Source organism: Bombina bombina, chromosome 1, assembly GCF_027579735.1.
Source record: "Bombina bombina isolate aBomBom1 chromosome 1, aBomBom1.pri, whole genome shotgun sequence".
NCBI classification, from domain to species: domain Eukaryota; kingdom Metazoa; phylum Chordata; class Amphibia; order Anura; family Bombinatoridae; genus Bombina; species Bombina bombina.
Window position 1 is genome coordinate 618,613,070 of NC_069499.1, and position 21,380 is coordinate 618,634,449.

Genomic DNA, 21,380 nt, shown 5'->3' on the forward strand with positions numbered 1-21,380 from the left:
TATGCTCTATGCTCCCTTTTTTGGAGCCTAACGCAGCCCTTCTGTGAACTCTAAATTCCAGCGTTGTTTAAAAGGTGCGGGGGAAAAAAAGCACGCGTAGCTAACGCACCCCTTTGGTCGCAAGACTCTAAATCTAGCCGTTAAATATGTGAGTTTTTCCATTTTCTTTACAAGGTCACACAATAAATCATTGTTTTTAATTAATAACTAATTTCTGCCCTTTGATGCATCAGTTTTTCCCCACAATAGATCTTGTATGCCCCTCAATAGATATTTTTTTTCCTTGAATAGAGTGTTTCTTTCAACTTTGATCACCAATTTTTGGTCATAATATTATTTTTGTTCTAGTCTGTAAGTAGAAGCTATTTCATTAATCGATTCTAGCTCTGGTCTTCTGCTAATGTGATTAGCATTTGTATGAAATACATGTTCTCTGCCCATGTCTGTCTCTGGGGTGCAGAAATAACCACAATTGTTGGTTTTCCTATTTGGGTGTCATCATCATTGCCAACATCTTCCTCTGTAATTGTATTTTCAACCAGTGTTTCCAGGTGAATCTCACAATTCTCTTATGGATTATCTGTAAGCAACAATATAGAATAAATCAATATGAATATATATACTGTATATGAACTATGTATATATAATAAGCATACAATTTTTTTGCATTTCCACTCAATAGATAATTAACATTCAGCTAGATTACGAGTTTTGCATTATGAGTGAAAAAGCATTGCCATGCTTCATAACAATGCTTTTTCCCTAACGCCGCTATTACAAGTCTTGTCAGAATAGGTGCACCTTTTTGGCCGTCACGCAACGTCAGTACCGCACTTTTAAAAAAGTCCTTTTTCAATGGGACTTTAATACCGCTGGTATTACAGGTTTGCCTGGGAGGCCAAAAAGTGAGCGGTACACTCTATAACCACAAGATTTGTACCGCCATCTAAAGTCAGTAGTTATGAGTTTTACGTTACAAAGCTCTACCATAAAACTCATTACTAAAGTATTAAAAAGTATATTAACACCCATAAACTACCTATTCACCCCTAAACCGAGGCCCTTCAGCATCACAAACACTAAAATAAAATTATTAACCCCTAATCTTCCACTCCATACATCGCTGCCACTTAAAAAATGTATTAACCCCTATTCTGCCACTCCCCGACATAGTCGCCACTATAATAAACGTATTAACCCCTAAACCGCCGCTCTCCCGCATCACAAACACTATTTAAATATTATTAACCCCTAATCTTTCGTCCGCCCACACCGCCGCTATATTAAACCTATTAACCCCTAAACCGCCGCCCTCCAGAATCACTACATAAATATATTAACCCCTAAACCTAACCCTAACACCCCCTAACTTAAATATAATTAAAATACATTTAAATAAAATTTACAATTATTACCTAAATAACCTATTTAAAACTAAATACTTACCTGTAAAATAAAACCTAAGCTAGCTACAATATAATAGTTACATTGTAGCTATCTTAGGTTTTATTTTTATTTCACAGGTAAGTTTGTATTTATTTTAACTAGATAGACTAGTTAGTAAATAGTTGTTAACTATTTACTAACTACCTAGTTAAAATAAATACAAACTCACCTGTAAAATAAAACCTAACCTGCCTTACAATAAAACCTAACATTACAATAAAATAAAAAAATTAAATTAATCAAATACAATTATCTACATGACAAAAAAAATAAACACTAAATTACACAAAATAAAAAACGAAATTATCAAAAATAAAAACAAATTACTCTTAATCTAATAGCCCTATCAAAATAAAAATGCCCCTAAAAATAAAAACATCCCTAGCCTACACTAAACTGCCAATAGCCCTTAAAAGGGCCTTTTGCGGGACATTGCCCTAAAGAAATCAGCTCTTTAACCTGTAAAAAAAAATATACAAACAACCCCCCAACAGTAAAACCCACCACCCACACAACCAACCCCCCAAATAAAAACCTATCTAAATAAACCTAAGCTAACCATTGCCTTGAAAAGGGCATTTGGATGGGCATTGCCCTTAACTCTTTTACATTGCCCAAAACCCTACTCTAAAAATAAAACCAACAAAATAAACCCTTAAAAAAACCTAACATTAACCCCCGACGATCCACTTATAGTTTTCGAAGACCGGACATCCATTCTTATCCAGACAGCAAAAGTCTTCATCCAAGCGGGCAGAAGTCCTTATTGAAGCTGGCAGAAGTCTTTATCCAAGCGGGCAGAAGTCTTCATCCAGACGGCATCTTCTATCTTCATCCATCCGGCGCGGAGTGGGTCCATCTTTAAGACATCCTGTGCAGAACATCCTCTTCTTCCGATGGTCACTGAAGAATGAAGTTTCCCTTTAAGTGAAGTCATCCAAGATGGCGTGCCTTACATTCCTGATTGGCTGATAGAATTCTATCAGCCAATAGTAATTAAAGGTGAAAAAATGCTATTGGCTATTGCAATCAGCCAATAGAATTGAGCTCACATTATATTTGCTATTCCAATCAGCCAATAGAATGCAAGCTCAATCCTATTGGCTGATTGCAACAGCCAATAGGAGTTTTTAACCTTTAATTCCTATTGGCTGATGTAAGGGACACCATCTTGGATGACATCACTTAAAGGGAAACTTAATTCTTCAGTGACCATCTGAAGAAGAGGATGCTCCGCGCCGGATGTCTTGAAGATGGACCCGCTCCACGCCGGATGGATGAAGATAGAAGATTGCGTCTGGATAAAGACTTCTGCCCGCTTGGATGAAGACTTTGGCAGCCTGGATGAGGATGGATGTCCGGTCTTCGAAAACTGCAAGTGGATCGTCAGGGGTTAGTGTTAAGTTTTTTTAAGGGTTTATTGAATGGGTTTTATTTTTAGCTTAGGGTTTGGGCAATGTAAAAGAGCTAAATGCCCCTTTAAGGGCAATACCCATCCAAATGCCCTTTTCAGGGCAATGGTTAGCTTATGTTTATTTAGATTATTAGGTTTTTATTTGGGGGGTTTGGTTTGGTGGGTGGTGGGTTTTACTGTTGGGGGTGTTTGTATTGTATTTTTAGAGGTAAAAGAGCTGATTTCTTTGGGGCAATGCCCCACAAAAGGCCCTTTTAAGGGCCATTGGCAGTTAGTGTAGTTTTTTTTATTTTATTTTGGGTGGGCTTTTTTACTTTGATAGGGCTATTAGATTAGGAGTAATTTGTTTTTGTTTTTGATAATTTCGTTTTTATTTTGTGTAATGTTGTGTTTATTTTTTTTGTAATTTAGATAATTGTATTTTATTAATTTAATGTATTTGATTTTTTTGTAATGTTAGGTTTAGTGTAAGGCAGGTTAGGTTTTATTTTACAGGTAACTTTGTTTTTATTTTAACTAGGTAGTTATTAAATAGTTAATAACTATTTACTAACTAGTCTACCTAGTTAAAATAAATACAAACTTACATGTGAAATAAAAATAAAATCTAAGCTAGCTACAATATAACTATTAGTTATATTGTAGCTAGCTTAGGTTTTATTTTAAAGGTATCGCCCGCGCAAGACGGGTTTTACAAAACCTGTAATAGCAGCGATATAGGTAGGTTAAATACCGCCGCTTTTGTGGCGGTCGTTAATTTCCCTATAGCGCTCAAAACTCTAGCTGATTGATAATTAACATTTTCCAAATTAAAATTGAAATGCAATAATAGAGTGACCTTAATTTCCATTGACATTGCACTTACCATCAAACAATGTTAGCGAAGTTTTGTGTATACTTGAAGGCAAAGCACAGACATCTAAAACAAGAACAAGGTTAGATTAATATATATCAATTTAGCAGAATATCTAAGACAATGACGGATAAATGATATCTATAAAAAAATACTTTTTACATGCTCCCATTTAGCAAGTGAAGACACAGTACTATATAATAGCCCCACAAAAAACATCAAATGTACTTACCGATGTTATCTTTTTGTGTCCTCAATGTGCTGCATGATGACTCTTCAACACATTCAGAGTTAGGTGATCCTGCTGTTTCTAGCTCTCCCTCATGAGTGACTTTAGTTAATTCATCTGTAGGATTTTCGTCTTTGAAAATATATCAAAATACATTACATTTCATATTTTTTAAAAGTAATACATGGGTGGCACATGCTTACATTTAATATCAATATCCACCAATAATCAAAAATTGTATTACCTCTAAAAAGCATTGTATCTGAAGGCACATCATTGCGAACAATGACGGCATTACCCATCCTCGCATACATTTGCTGTTCGTAGTGGGTTAAATCAGCAGTGAAACCCATTCCACCACCTGTTTTTTTTTTAAGAATGCTTTTCTTTACTAATTTTATTTTTTATTTGCTGTCTAACAGTGACGTGCAGTAATAGGAGGCAGGGTAGGCAGTGCCTACCCTGTCCAATGAGGGAAAAAAGATTTGAATTCATATTTATTAAAAAAAAAAAAAAGTGTTTTTTACTTCATTAATATTTTGTCCACGCCCACCCTCACCCCAAGGGTACCCCCCCACCCCCATGGCGATACTCATTATGGTACTGCGCTTTGCGCATGCGCAGTGCAAAAATTCACTATCCATATTCCATTGTTGCGCAATTAGGAGGCAGTGAGCCGGTCCGCTGCCCTCCATTAATTGCGCAACATGGATCTGGAGCTGCGCCACCCACTGGTGACTCTTCGGGCCCTGATACAAGCTCCAATGGAGGCGGTTCTCAAAACCGCCTCCATGATGAGCTTGGTCACTTCAGCCAATCACAGCTTCAGCAGCACTGCGGGGAGGCGTGCCTGCTGGGCTGCTGATTGGCAGGTGTGGGCCATGTGACCATTTTGACATGTCACATTGAGCGCGCTGACAGATCTACTGGCGGGAAGACTCAGTGTCAGTAGTGGAGGGAGCTGCTGAGAGAGTCTTGTGCGTGCGTGCCGCCGACCACTGCTGCCTAGTGCCTACTGCCCCAGTTGTTGTGTGGCTGTCTGGTGGACTAGTGTGGACCAGGACTAGTCACGGAGGAGTTGCTGCCAGTGCCTGCCCACTGCCTGGAGGAGACTGAAGTCAGACTCAGGAGGAGCCGGAGCGGAGGACTGCCTAATAGTGCCAGACCCAGTGCCATTGACTCACTGACTACCCTGGACCTGGAAAACACCGGTAACTGTAAGTACTAGTAGTGATCGAGAGTAAATGCCCTGGGGGGCAGCCTGGCCAGAGTGAGGTGTGTGGCTACTAGTGTAGAATTCATACATGCTGGAGATACACAATGTGTTGGCAGGGCACCAACAACACTGCAACGTTGAGTTCCATCAGGTATACTTTTATATTGGCCATGCTGTGTGTGTGCTCACTACTCAGGGCAGGTCCGGTGCAACTGCAAACTGCTGTCTGCCACACTCTGCATCCATTAACTCCTGCAGTAGTACGAGGAGCCCAATTAGTATACAGCTACAGACAGCGTGTCAGTGACAGAATGATTTGTGAGTAATTTACTTACAATAGTCAGCTAATCATTTTTTTCTAACAACTTAGTAAATCACTCACAAATCATCCTGTCACTGACACGCTGTCTGTAGCTGTATACTAATTGGGCTCCTTGTACTACTGCAGGGGTTAATGGATGCAGAGTGTGGCAGACAGCAGGTGTTTAGACTAAGAGAACATAATCATCTTAATGTAATATTTTGAAAGATCACCTGATCTCCCCCACAGCAGTCATCAGTGAGTGCACGGAATCTTTTTACACTGGTGCTGCTGCAGGAAACATGGGTGGAGCTCAGCTTAGACAAGAGGTAATGCTGGAGTTAGCTGTGAGTGAGTATCAGTAACTCATATATTGTTGTCAGGGCTATAGAGGTCTGAAGCTTCCCACAGTACCTGGTCTGCTCTTTATAGTCTCCCCTCCTCCCTGCTCTCATTTCCCCCATTCCTTCTCAGGGCTGTGTTGTATCTGTCTTCCTGCTGGTAGATATGGCTGCTGTGCAGAGCATGTTTACTGAAGGAAAGTCACATGGAAAAAGGGTTTCTGAGGGTAGGGGGTTGGGGATTCCTATTTAAAAATAGATATTTTCTTTACTGAGTCAGCAGCTGCTTGTATTATAGTAATCCTTTAAGACAACTCCAATGCTTCTGTCTAAAAATATGAGGTTGGCTATATGTGTATGTTTTCCCACAGTACTTGTGTTTTTTTTATATAAAGTGACATATTGAGATGTATGGGAGTTGAGAGAATCAGTGTATCTGTGTTTTGTATCTGTATGAGAGTGTGTGTGCATCTGTATGTATGAGTGTTTGTGTGCATCTGTATGAGTGTTTGTGTGCATCTGTATGAGAGTGTGTGTGCATCTGTATGAGAGTGTGTGTGCATCTGTATGTATGAGTGTTTGTGTGCATCTGTATGAGTGTTTGTGTGCATCTGTATGAGAGTGTGTGTGCATCTGTATGAGAGTGTGTGTGCATCTGTATGAGAGTGTGTGTGCATCTGTATGAGAGTGTGTGTGCATCTGTATGAGAGTGTGTGTGCATCTGTATGAGAGTGTGTGTGCATCTGTATGAGAGTGTGTGTGCATCTGTATGAGAGTGTGTGTGCATCTGTATGAGAGTGTGTGTGCATCTGTATGAGAGTGTGTGTGCATCTGTATGAGAGTGTGTGTGCATCTGTATGAGAGTGTGTGTGCATCTGTATGAGTGTTTGTGTGCATCTGTATGAGAGTGTGTGTGCATCTGTATGAGAGTGTGTGTGCATCTGTATGAGTGTTTGTGTGCATCTGTATGAGAGTGTGTGTGCATCTGTATGAGAGTGTGTGTGCATCTGTATGAGAGTGTGTGTGCATCTGTATGAGAGTGTGTGTGCATCTGTATGAGAGTGTGTGTGCATCTGTATGAGAGTGTGTGTGCATCTGTATGAGTGTGTGTGTGCATCTGTATGAGTGTTTGTGTGCATCTGTATGAGTGTTTGTGTGCATCTGTATGAGTGTTTGTGTGCATCTGTATGAGAGTGTGTGTGCATCTGTATGAGAGTGTGTGTGCATCTGTATGAGAGTGTGTGTGCATCTGTATGAGAGTGTGTGTGCATCTGTATGAGAGTGTGTGCGCATCTGCATGAGAGTGTGTGCGCATCTGCATGAGAGTGTGTGCGCATCTGTATGAGAGTGTGTGCGCATCTGTATGAGTGTGTCTGTGTGCATCTGTATGAGTGTGTCTGTGTGCATCTGTATGAGTGTGTCTGTGTGCATCTGTATGAGTGTGTCTGTGTGCATCTGTATGAGTGTGTGTGCATTTGTATGAGTGTGGGTGTGTGTGCATCTGTATGAGTGTGTGTGCATCTGTATGAGTGTGTGTGCCACTGTATGAGAGTGTGTGCGTATCTGCATGAGAGTGTGTGGTTTCTCCTTTTACAAATAAGGCAAGTTGGAGTTTGACTACTGGAGAATAGCTGCAGTTAAAAGGATGTTAATTTGTTTTAAAACATTAAAGGAACACAACATTTTTCTTTTATGTTTCAGATAGAACATACAATATTAAAGACTTTTACAGTTTACTTATGTTATCCAATTTGCTTTTTTCTTTTAGTATCATTTGAAAAGCATACCTAGGTAGGCTAAAGATCAGTAATGCACTACTGGGAGCAGCTGGTGAGTGGTGGTTGCACATATATGCCTCTTGTCATTGGCTCATTTAATGTGTTCAGTTAGCTCCCAGTTGTGCATTGCTGCATATCCTTCAACAAAGGATAACAAGAGAATGAAGCAAATGTACTAATAGCCTCACTAGCCTCTGACCTCACCGCACGTCACTGCTGTCTAATGCAATTCTCTTTTTCCATGCCATTGCATCTTTTGGAAATTCTCCCTCTGCAGAGACCGCATTGCTGATATTAGACCAAATATTTTGCTTTCTTTGTGCAGGTACAGTTCTTGAGTGATATCCAATTATGTCTTCATAATTCTGCATTACTAAGTCAACTAGAATTTCATTCTGTGTTTCAGTGAATTGCACAGATCTTCCTGATTTCTTCCCATTATTAGTAGAATCCATATTTGCCTCTGCTAATGTGCAAATTAGATGACCAAAGAAACACAAATATGTTATGTGACTGTATTCTAAAATTAGACTGATATCTATATGTGAATAGTGCTAAAATTAGACTGATATTTATATGTGAATAGTGCTAAAATTGGGCGTCTGCATTTCACACCTGATTTTGTTTCAATTGTGCTATAGTACAGTCTATTTACTACAATATCTTTATGTACTTTCAATAACTCATACGATGGGCTTACCTAAAAAACACAATGAATAAATATATATATATATATATATATATATATATATATATATATATATATATATAGTAATGTATATATTTGATGTTATGTTCATTTTGTACATTTATGTATTTTTCATGCACTTATTTTGCACTTTCAAAACAATTTTTTGGTGCATGGATATCATTCAATATTGCCCTCACGCATGTTATATATATTTATAATTATAAATGTATAGTTTATTTAGTCCAATAAAACAATAATCAGTGCTCAATACAATAGTCTTCTTATTTTTATATCTATATATAAAGCTAAATATGACATTATCACATTGTAGACATAAATAACATAGAAAGATATATATATATATATATACACATATAAAGGGTGAGTGTCATAAATACGGAGAAGTCAATTTACGATCAGCAGGATTTATCATAATACGCCGCAGCTCGCCTGTTTAAAAAAGCACAGAATTAATTTATTGATAAATATAAGTGCACATGTGCGCCCTTGCACAAATGAGACGCAGTTACGGGCGCATGTATGAGACACTACAACTTGCCTTTGATAAATCTAGCCCTAAATGTTTATCTCAGAGGTCCATAGCTTGTTAGCAGTTAAAAATCTCCTGTGTCAATGCATAAGGCAACTGCTCTTAGTGTTTTAACTGTGATCACTGAAGCAGTTTAGACATAGATCCTCAGTCAGTAACCTAAGGGTCAAACTACTGACACTGCCATCCAAACATAACTGCTGCTGAAAGTAAGTTGTAGCTGCTATAGTAACATGGTCCAAGTGTCCTTCTCTAAATGTGTTTGTGAATGTGTGCATGACTGTGTATGCATGCATTTGTATGTATAAATGTGTGTATGTATGTGTATATATTTGTATGTGTGTGTAAATATGTGTATGTGTGTGTAAATATGTGTATGTGTGTGTAAATATGTGTGTATTTTTCTGTATATATTTGTGGGTGCAAATATGTGTGTGTGTGTAAATGTGTGTGTATATGTGTGCAAATGTGTGAATGTATGTATGTGCATAACTGTGTGTATGTGTGTAAATATGTGTGTGTGTGAATGTGTTAATGTATGTTTGTGTGTGTGTGTGCAAATATGTGAATGTATGTTTGTGCGTGTGTAAATATGTGTATTTGTGCGTGTAAATTGTGTGAATGTGAAAAAGTTGTGAATCTATCAACATTGATAGTAAACTAATTGTTTCTTCCTTGTGTCCTAATCTTAAGAATACTCTTGAAAAATCTTGACATTCTTTGGATGTGGCAAGAACTTTGAAATATGATGTTGATGCTACTAAGGTTTATACGCATTATGTATATATAAATATATATATATATATATATATATATATATATATTGGACAAGAAGAGAGAGAAGAGAAGAAAGCACAATAACCTGGAAAGAAAACCTTAGACTAAAACACAGGCCTACTTAAAATAAGTTCCCAAGAAATTGTGACTGCTAATCCCCAGAAGAGTGTATTCGGAAAAAGACAATTTCTGTAAATACTTTCTAATTAAACATGAAACAAAAAGAGAACAAAGGGATTTCGGTAGCAATATTTCATACACAAAAAAACATATATGAGGGCGCAGCCAAAAAACATATTATGAGGGCGGAGCCGACTATTATACATGATGGCCGCACTGAGCTGAAGCTCCGTTCATGGAATGACATCTAGGGAGAAAATCCTACGGTCACAATTTAATGTGATCCGGTAACTGCCGGGAGATTACCCCTGAAGGCACCAGGAATAATAATGGTGGGGTAATTTTGAAACAATAGTTATATATATTTTTTGCAACAAAATCCGAACTCGGATCGTGCCCTCTTGTTTAGACCGGGAAACCCCGTGCAGGTCCTTCTATACCCGTGGCATAGCAAGAACCTTATAGCAGCAGCGACATTAGCTGCGGAAGAAAAACGGAAAGCTGCTTCATCACATACCGGAGCCTCAGGAGGGTTACAGGGACCATGCAGGAAATAAAGAGCCAAGACACAAGGGTAAGCGAATAACACACACTGCTTATCACCACGGGCTGCAAGAAATTATTAATTAACCCCTTGAGTGCTAACAACGGTTCTGAGCTGTCGCAGAATTTCCCAGTCAGGTGCTAACTAAGGCTCATAGCCGTTGCTAGCACTCTCCCACCTTGAGTGAGATCTGGAGGCTCCCACCCACTCCTACCCCGGCGATCGGGCCTGTAGTGACAAGCATTGCCGGGGCTTCACGTTTTGCGTGGTGACGTCACATGCAATGACACAACTTTATTTAAAAATGACAATAGCAAGTATAGGGAAAGGGGACATGCTGCTTAGAAGCCTTTATCTCAGGCATCTAACTAGCTACAAACCCTCAAGACCCACCGTTGGAAAGGTAATCGTCTAACCTTTCCAACGGTGTAAGACTTAGGGATCTGAAAAAAAAGTAAAAAATATATATATTTAAAAAAAAAAACTTAAATGAGCTTAGTACCCAGGTGGGAAAGTGCTTTGCACTCAAAGGGTTAAAGACCTTCCCCCCGCCTCTATTGTGGAGATACTCAGAAGATTATAGTTATGAACACAAAGAGGGGATACTCAAATAGTGCAAATAGTAGAGTTGTAATCTGGGAATTTTTACAAAGAAATCCAGTAACGTGAGGCCTAAGTAACACTAAAAAGCCACATTCATCATTTCTGCATCCCTTCAGACTGATAACAATTGCTGCACAATAATAAAATCTATAAGGGATCTAGACACAATTCCTAGCGACTATGAACAAGGGTGGCTATAATAATATCAGTATCTCAACCCCGCTATGCAAGACCTGACCAACAACCATACAACCATATCAGAGGGAGCCATTCTGCTCACATTATAAGCCAAATTAAATAATTTAAAATGGTGGCTAGAATGCCCAGAATAACAGACAAAGGATCTAAATCGTCTCAATCCTCAGGCCTCAAAATGAATACCTACTTTAAGGCCCTACAAGCTAATTTTTTTAGAGGAGGATACAGTAAATATACATCAAGAAGAATCACAGGACTCTAATCCTTCAATAGAAGACACTCCAGTCACACGTGTCGACCTGAAGGACTTACCAACTAAGGCGGATTTTACACAATTCTTCCAACAGGTCATTTAAATGATTAAGGAAAATCTTTCAGAAATTAAAAAAAGATGTAGCTGAGATAGGAGGAAGAGTAACATATTTAGAGGAACAAGCAGAAGATTTAACTTCAAGTACAGACATCTGTCTGAGAAAACAAGATGCTCAAGAAGCACAAATGAATTTTCTTCAATGCAAATTAAAAAATCTGGACAACAGGGGGAGAAGGCAGAATTTACACATCAGGGGATCACTGAGAAAACAAAAACCGATAACCTTCATCCCTTCCTGCAATTTTTTTTAAGGCTTTGCTAAATATGGCACACATGTCAGAAATCCCCTTAAATAGAGCACACAGAGCTCTAAGGCCATTACCAAGAGACAATGAACCCCCTATGGATGTAGTCTTGAGGTTCCACAAATACACAGATAAGGAGAAAATCCTTCAGGCAACAAAGAAACAACAGCCATTTAAAATTGATGACGTACAACTACAATTTTTCAATTACGCTCCAGAACCGAAAAGAAGCGAGGTTCATGACCCTCCATTTAAAAGATCAAGGGTTGGAAGATTTCCGGATGATTTGGAGGGTTTTTGTAAGCAGCTGGATGACCAACACTGCCTCCATTAGAAAACACTAAGGACTTTTCTTCATGAGGAGATCCTCCCCCACCAAGACCACAAAGATCTCACTGGGCTAAAATAAACAGGAACAGATCTAGGGACAACCCCCTAAAGTAGACAATTGAACTACAGGAGCTGAAGTCAGTTGAAGTGACCAACCAGGATTCTTGACTTATTCCTTTAGAAAAGCAGGGACTAGGTTTAGTGAATGTCAATTTGATTACAGCCTTTTGACAGTCTTGAGACTATTTGCATCCTTACTGATTTCCTTTTGAAAATATATAAGGGACTTATTTATTGATAGCATATGGGCTTATTGCATTGCCGATTTAAAACCCTACAAAAAGGAAAAACAAATGTTTAAGTAATGTTTATTTCTAAAAGTGCCATCAAAATGAACCACCTTTTCTCCTTAGATGCAACTTAACAGGATTAGGTTGAGTCAACACCTCAAGGATTCCCACCTCCACACCAGATATTTCGCAAAATGCACTTTTATCTGGATGGGAGGACAAGTCTGGGACCATGGTAAACTTCAGAGGGATGACCCTCAAGGTAAGCCAAACCATTGCAAGCCATACCCATGGATACAAGACATAGAAACATTACCTTAATCCCACAAAACTGTAAGGGACTAAATTCCCCCACCAAAAGATCAGTTGCCCTGAATTGGTTTAGAAAAGAAAAGGGGAAGATTGTTTTTGTCCAGGAAATGCATTTAATCAAAAATAAAGAACCTAGCTTCAAGTCAGGGGAATTCTCCACAGCTTATTTGCATTCCAATAACAAGAAAACTAATGGGGTGGGTATACTAATTCATAGGCATACACACTTTCAATTAATAGAAAGACATGAAGATAAAGAGGGCAGATACCTCATATTAATAGGACTTCTATATAATCACTGATAACATTAGCTAATATTTATTCACCCAATATAGGACAATCTTATTTTATCAAAAGAACATGTAATAAATTAATAGAAGTTGAGAGGGGGGCTCTCATATTGGGAGGGAACATCAATGTGGCGTTATTTCTTCAGCAGTATTGTTCACAGGGACGATGCACAACTCTTTCTAGAATGAGGACCTTGGTCCTCCAAGCTCTAAAAGGACTAACCTTAATGGATATCTGGCGTATTCAACATCCCACATCCTTTTTCTCAATCTCATTGCACACATACTCGTGAATAGATTACTGGTTTATAGACCATAAAAACTTACCTCTGATAAAAGACTCAAATATATTCCCTATTTCTTGGTCAGACCATGCGTAAGTCTCAATGGTGTTAGAATGGCCCTCATTATCACTACATCCATTGACGTGGAAGCTAGATGAATCTATGTTGCATGATCCTATCTGTAAAAATAAACTCAAGAAGCTATAATAGAATATTTTAGGCTAAACAAACATGACTCGGTCGCCGCCTCCACGACATGATTAGCTCACAAAGCAGTTCTTAGGGGATCTTTAATCAAACAAAAAGCTACAATAAAATGCCAGACTACAGTCAAATACAGTGTGGCAAAAAAGTATTTAGTCAGCCACCGATTGTGCAAGTTCTCCCACTTAAGAAGATGAGAGAGGCCTGTAATTTTCATCATAGGTATACCTCAACTATGAGAGACAAAATGTGGAAACAAATCCAGACAATCACATTGTGTGATTTGGAAATAATTTATTTGCATATTATGGTGGAAAATAAGTATTTGGTCACCTACAAACAAGCAAGATTTCTGGCTCTCACAGACCTGTATCTTCTTCTTTAAGAGGCTCCTCTGTCCTCCACTCATTACCTGTATTAATGGCACCTGTTTGAACTTGTTATCAGTATAAAAGACACCTGTCCACAACCTCAAACAGTCACACTCCAAACTCCACTATGGTGAAGACCAAAGAGCTGTCGAAGGACACCAGAAATAAAATTGTAGATCTGCAACAGGCTGGGAAGACTGAATCTGCAATAGGCAAGCAGCTTGGTGTGAAGAAATCAACTGTGGGAGCAATAATTAGAAAATGGAAGACATACAAGACCACTGATAATCTCCCTCGATCTGGGGCTCCATGCAAGATCTCACCCCCGTGGGGTCAAAATGATCACAAGAACGGTGAGCAAACATCCCAGAACCACACGGGGGGACCTAGTGAATGACCTGCAGAGAGCTGGGACCAACGTAACAAAGGCTACCATCAGTAACACACTAAGCCGCCAGGGACTCAGATCCTGCAGTGCCAGACGTGTCCCCCTGCTTAAGCCAGTACATGTCCGGGCCCATCTGAAGTATGCTAGAGAGCATTTGGATGATCCAGAAGCGGATTGGGAGAATGTCATATGGTCAGATGAAACCAAAGTAGAACTGTTTGGAGTAGAGAGAATGCTGAGTTGCAACCAAAGAACACCATACCTACTGTGAAGCATGGGGTGGCAACATCATGCTTTGGGGCTGTTTCTCTGCAAAGGGAACAGGACGACTGATCCGTGTACATGAAAGAATGAATGGGGTCATATATTGTGAGATTTTGAGTGCAAACCTTCTTCCATCAGCAAGGGCATGGAAGATGAAACGTGGCTGGGTCTTTCAGCATGATAATGATCCCAAACACACCACCCGGGCTACGAAGGAGTGGCTTATAAGAAGCATTTCAAGGTCCTGGAGTGGCCTAGCCAGTCTCCAGATCTCAACCCCATAGAAAATATTTGGAGGGAGTTGAAAGTCTGTGTTGCCCAGCAACAGCCCCAAAACATCACTGCTCTAGAGGAGATCTGCATGCAGAATGGGCCAAAATACCAGCAACAGTGTGTGACAACCTTGTGAAGACTTACAGAAAACGTTTGAACTCTGTCATTGCCAACAAAGGATATATAACAAAGTATTGAGATGAACTTTTGATATTGACCAAATACTTATTTTCCACCATAATTTGCAAATAAATTCTTTCCAAATCAGTCAATGTGATTGTCTGGATTTGTTTCCACATTTTGTCTCTCATAGTTGAGGTATACCTATGATGAAAATTACAGGCCTCTCTCATCTTCTTAAGTGGGAGAACTTGCACAATTGGTGGCTGACTAAATACTTTTTTGCCCCACTTTACAAGACCTTACTTGAAAACTTACATAAATATGAACTAGCACATAAACAGCAACTGCAAAGAATCAGATCAAAAAAGTTACTGAAAACATATCTCTACTTGGAAGCTTACAAAAAGCACTTTATCTTAAAAAAACTATCGCCTAGATTACGAGTTTGGCGTTAACAGGGGTGCAGTTCTAACAAGCAGTTTATGCTCACCACTCACTTACACACAACGCTGGTATTACGTGTTTTTACAAACCCGGCGTTAGCCACAAAAAAGTGAGCGAAGAGCAAAATTTTGCTCCACATTTCACCTCAATACCAGGGCTGCTTACGTTAGCGGTGAGCTGGCTAAACGTGCTTGTGCAAGATTTCCCCATAGGAATCAATGGGGGAGAGCCAGCTGAAAAAAAACCTAACACCTGCAAAAAAGCAGTGTAAAGCTCCTAACGCAGCCCCATTGATTCCTATGGGGAAATAACATTTATGCCTACACCTAACACCCTAACATGAACCCCGAGTCTAAACTAGACATGTGCGATTCGTTTCGGATTTATTCGGATCGATTCAAATTTCCGAATTAAAATACTTCCGAATCTACCGAATGAATCCGAAATAGCTGCCGTATCTCCGAATAAATCCGAATTAGCTCCGTAAAATTTGGCATTCCCCCATAGGAAACAATGGGGCAGTTTCGGCTGAAAAAAAAACCTAACACCTGCAAAAAAGCAGCGTTCAGCTCTTAACGCAGCCCCATTGTTTCCTATGGGGAAACACTAAGTCTGCACCTAACACCCTAACATGTACCCCGAGTCTCTAAACACCCCTAATCTAACACTTATTAACCTCTAATCTGCCGCCCCTGCTATTGCTAACACCTGCATTATCTTATTAATCCCTAATCTGCCGCTCCGGACACCTCCGCCACCTACATTATACCTATGAACCCCTAATCTGCTACCCCTAACACTGCCGACCGCTATATTATATTTATTAACCCCTAATCTGCCCTCCCCAATGTCGCCGCAATCTAACTACAAGTATTAACCCCTAATCTGCCAACCGGACATCGCTGCCACCTACATTCTAGCTATTAACCCCTAATCTGCTGTCCCTAACATTGCCGACCCCTACATTATAGTTATTAAACCCTAATCTGCCCCCCCCCAACGTCGCCGCAATCTAGCTACAAGTATTAACCCCTAATCTGCCGACCGGACATCGCCGCCACCTACATTATAGCTATTAACCCCTAATCTGCTGTCCCTAACATCGCCGACCCCTACATTATAGTTATTAACCCCTAATCTGCCCCCCCAACATCGCCGCAATCTATTAACCCCTAATCTGCTGCCCGGACATCGCCGCCACCTACATTATAGCTATTAACCCCTAATCTGCTGTCCCTAACATCGCCGACCCCTACATTATAGTTATTAACCCCTAATCTGCCCCCCCAATGTTGCCGCAATCTAACTACAAGTATTAACCCCTAATCTGCCGACCGGACATCGCCACCACCTACATTATAGCTATTAACCCCTAATCTGCTGTCCCTAACATCGCCGACCCCTACATTATAGTTATTAACCCCTAATCTGCCCCCCCCCAATGTCGCCGCAAACTAACTACAAGTATTAACCCCTAATCTGCCGACCGGACATCGCCGCCACTATAATAAATGTATTAACCCCTAAACTGCCACACTCCCGCCTCGCAAACACTATAATACATTTTATTAACCCCTAATCTGCCCTCCCTAACATCGCCGCCACCTACCTACAATTATTAAACCCTAAGCTCCCGCCCCCAACATTGCCGCTACTATAATAAAGTTATTAACCCTTAAACCTAAGTCTAACCATTACCCTAACACCCCCTAACTTAAATATAATTTAAATAAAATGAAATAAAATTACTATAATTAAATAAATTAATCCTATTTAAAGCTAAATACTTACCTGTAAAATAAACCCTAATATAGCTACAATATAACTAATAGTTACATTGTAGATATTTTAGGATTTATATTTATTTTACAGGCTACTTTGAATTTATTTTAACTAGGTACAATAGCTATTAAATAGTTATTGACTATTTAATAGCTACCTAGTTAAAATAATTTAAAAATTTACCTGTAAAATAAATCCTAACCTAAGTTACAATTAAACCTAACACTACACTATCATTAAATAAATTAAATGACAGGAGCGAGCTGCACTTAGTCTTATGGCGCGGTCGGGCCAGGCTGTGACTATACAGCTGGCCCGATGTGCTGAGGAAATATAACAGACCCGCTCAGCAGAGAGCAGAGAGCGGGTCTGTGAAACAGCGCTTTCTTTTAAAAATTAATAGGGGAAATTACGTTTAAATAATATTTGGCTAATATAATGTTATATAATTCTGCACTATGTGCAGAATTATATAACATTATTTTTAAGGTTTACTGTCCCTTTAAAGCTAAATACTTACCTGTAAAATAAACCCTAATATAGCTACAATATAACTAATAGTTACATTGTAGCTATTTTAGGATTTATATTTATTTTACAGGGTACTTTGAGTTTATTTTAACTAGGTACAATAATTATTAAATAGTTAATAACTATTTAATAACTACCTAGCTAAAATAATTACAAATTTACCTGTAAGATAAATCCTAGCCTAAGTTACAATTACACCTAATACTACACTATCATTAAATTAATTAAATAAATTAATCCTATTTAAAACTAAATACTTACCTATAAAATAAACCCTAATATAGCTACAATATAAATAATAATTACATTGTAGCTATCTTAGGATTTATATTTATTTTACAGGCAACTTTGTATTTATTTTAACAAGGTACAATAGCTATTAAATAGTTATTGAATATTTAATAGCTACCTAGTTAAAATAATTACAAAATTACCTGTAAAATAAATCCTAACCTAAGTTACAATTAAACCTAACACTACACTATCATTAAATAAATTAAATAAATTAACTACAAGTACCTACAATTAAATACAATTAAATGAACTAAACTAAAGTACAAAAAACCCCCCACTAAATTACAAAAAATAAAAAAAATTACAAGAATTTTAAACTAATTATACCTAATCTAAGCCCCCTAATAAAATAACAAAGCCCCCCAAAATAAAAAATGCCCTACCCTATACTAAATTACAAAAGTTAACAGCTCTATTACCTTACCAGCCCAAACCCCCCTTAAATAAACCTAACACTACCCCCCTGAAGATCTCCCTACCTTGAGTCGTGTTCACTCAGCCGGGCCGAAGTCTTCATCCAATGGGGCAGAAGAGGATATCCAGACTGGCAGAAGTCTTCATCCAAGCGGGGCAAGAAGAGGTGTTCCATCCATCAGAAGTCTTCATCCAGGCGGCATCTTCTATCTTAATATGATTCAATCAGCCAATCAGATTTTTCCTACCTTAATTCCGATTGGCTGATAGAATCCTATCAGCCAATCGGAATTCAAGGGATGCCATCTTGGATGACGTCACTTAAAGGTACCGTCATTTAGTCGTCGGATCAAGAAAGAAGAGGATGCTCCGCGTCGGATGTCTTCAGGATGCTGCCGCTCTGCTCCGGATGGATGAAGATAGAAGATGCCACCTGGATGAAGACTTCTGATGGATTGAAGACCTCTTCTTGCCCCGCTTGGATGAAGACTTCTGCCGGTCTGGATGTCCTTTTCTGCCCCATCGGATGAAGACTTCGGCCCGGCTGGGTGAAAACGACTCAAGGTAGGGAGATCTTTAGGGGGGTAGTGTTAGGTTTATTTAAGGGGGTTTGGGTTAGAGTAGGGGTATATGGGTGGTGGGTTGTAATGTGGGGGGGTATTGTGTTTTGTTTTTCAGGCAAAAGAGCTGTTTTCTTTGGGGCATGCCCCGCAAAAGGCCCTTTTAAGGGCTGGTAAGGTAATAGAGCTGTTAACTTTTGTAATTTAGTATAGGGTAGGGCATTTTTTATTTTGGGGGGCTTTGTTATTTTATTAGGGGGCTTAGATTAGGTGTAATTAGTTTAAAATTCTTGTAATATTTTTATTTTTTTAAATTTAGTGTTTATTTTTTTTGTAGTTTAGTTTAGTTTATTTAATTGTATTTAATTGTAGGTACTTGTAGTTAATTTATTTAATTTATTTAATGATAGTGTAGTGTTAGGTTTAATTGTAACTTAGGTTAGGATTTATTTTACAGGTAGTTTTGTAATTATTTTAACTAGGTAGCTATTAAACAGTTAATAACTATTTAATAGCTATTTTACCTAGTTAAAATAAATACAAAGTTGCCTGTAAAATAAATATAAATCCTAAAATAGCTACAATGTAACTATTAGTTATATTGTAGCTATATTAGGGTTTATTTTACAGGTAAGTATTTAGTTTTAAATAGGATTCATTTATTTAATTAATTTAATGATAGTGTAGTGTTAGGTGTAATTGTATCTTAGGTTAGGATTTATTTTACAGGTAAATTTGTATTTATTTTAGATAGGTAGTTATTAAATAGTTATTAACTATTTAATAACTATTGTACCTAGTTAAAATAAATACAAAGTTGCCTGTAAAATAAATATAAATCCTAAAATAGCTACAATGTAACTATTAGTTATATTGTAGCTATATTAGGTTTTTTTTTTACAGGTAAGTATTTAGTTTTTAATAGGATTAATTTATTTAATTATAGTAAATGTATTTTGTTTTATTTAAATTATATTTAAATTAGGGTGTGTTAGGGTTAGACAAAACAACAGGGTAGGTATAAGATACAACGCTCAAATCTCAAATGCTATTCCCAAAAGGTAAGTGCACCTCCTAACAAAAAAACAAAATAGACAAAAATCAAGGGGATATGGGAACGCGCTGTAAAAAACAGCATATGAGAGGTAAAGAACTATATAAGGAATGTGGATTACACAAGAGTATAATAAAAAAGTTTATAATTGTATTACAATAAGCGATGCCTGCATCTGATACAAAGTAAAATATTACAATTAAAATAGGATAAGAATCAACATAAATTATAAAACATCAGTGTGTAGTGCTGTAGGTAACTGAAAAAAATAGTAATAATATGTTGCAAAATAACACAATGTTAAAAGCAGTCTGGTTCATTTTACCTTCAAAGAAACGAAGTCTGTCGTTGCTTATCATTACTCCTGCACTTTCACCTCCTGACCTGAACCGGCCCACAGCACGGGACATCCCGCAAATACGGCTGTGAATGTGTCTTTGAAATTTAACTCACAGTCATTGGATACAAGCCAGAAGATTCTGCAAGCTTTTCACTGTTTTATAAACAACGCAGAGGGAATCATCCAAGTTATACCTGCATTAATATAAACAGCTGGATCAGACACTCTAATCATTGGCCTGATTGTGAAAGCACGGTAACATTGACTCTGTTTCAATTTTAATATTGTGTTATTTTGCAACATATTATTACTATTTTTTTCAGTTACCTACAGCACTACACAATGATGTTTTATAATTTATGTTGATTCTTATCCTATTTTAATTGTACTATTTTACTTTGTATCAGATGCCGGCATCGCTTATTGTAATACAATTATAAACTTTTTTATTATACTCTTGTGTAATCAACATTCCTTATATTGTTCTTTACCTCTCATATGCTGTTTTTTACAGCGCGTTCCCATATCCCTTTGCTTTTTGTGTTAGGGTTAGACTTAGGTTTAGGGGTTAATAACTTTATTATAGTAGTGGCGATGTTGGGGGCGGGAGATTAGGGGTTAATAATTGTAGGTAGGTGGCGGCGATGTTAGGGAGGGCAGATTAGGGGTTAATAAAGATTATTATACTGTTTGCGAGGCGGGAGTGCGGCGGTTTAGGGGTTAATACATTTATTATAGTGGCGGTGATGTCCGGTTGGCAGATTAGGGGTTAATACTTGTAAGTAGGTTTCGGTGACATTGGGGGGGGCAGATTAGGGGTTAATAACTATAATGTAGGGGTCGGCGATGTCCGGTCAGCAGATTAGGAGTTAATACTTGTAGTTAGATTGCTGCGACGTTGGGGGGGGCAGATTAGGGGTTAATAAATATAATGTAGGGGTCGGCGATGTCCGGTTGGCAGATTGGGGGTTAATACTTGTAAGTAGGTTTCGGTGACATTGGGGGGGGCAGATTAGGGGTTAATAACTATAATGTAGGGGTCGGCGATGTCCGGTCAGCAGATTAGGAGTTAATACTTGTAGTTAGATTGCGGCGACGTTGGGGGGGGGCAGATTAGGGGTTAATAACTATAATGTAGGGGTCGGCGATGTTA

At 38.3% G+C, this 21,380-nt stretch overlaps 1 long non-coding RNA gene across 1 annotated transcript; it reads right to left on the reverse strand.

Moving 5' to 3' along the window:
- Positions 1–500: 500 nt before the first annotated feature.
- LOC128639084 (uncharacterized) lies at positions 501–3,961 on the reverse strand. The gene is made up of 3 exons (XR_008399142.1): positions 3,946–3,961; positions 3,726–3,779; positions 501–580 (listed from the first exon to the last, which is right to left on the reverse strand). It is a non-coding gene; the product is annotated as an uncharacterized LOC128639084 (long non-coding RNA).
- Positions 3,962–21,380: the final 17,419 nt, after the last annotated feature.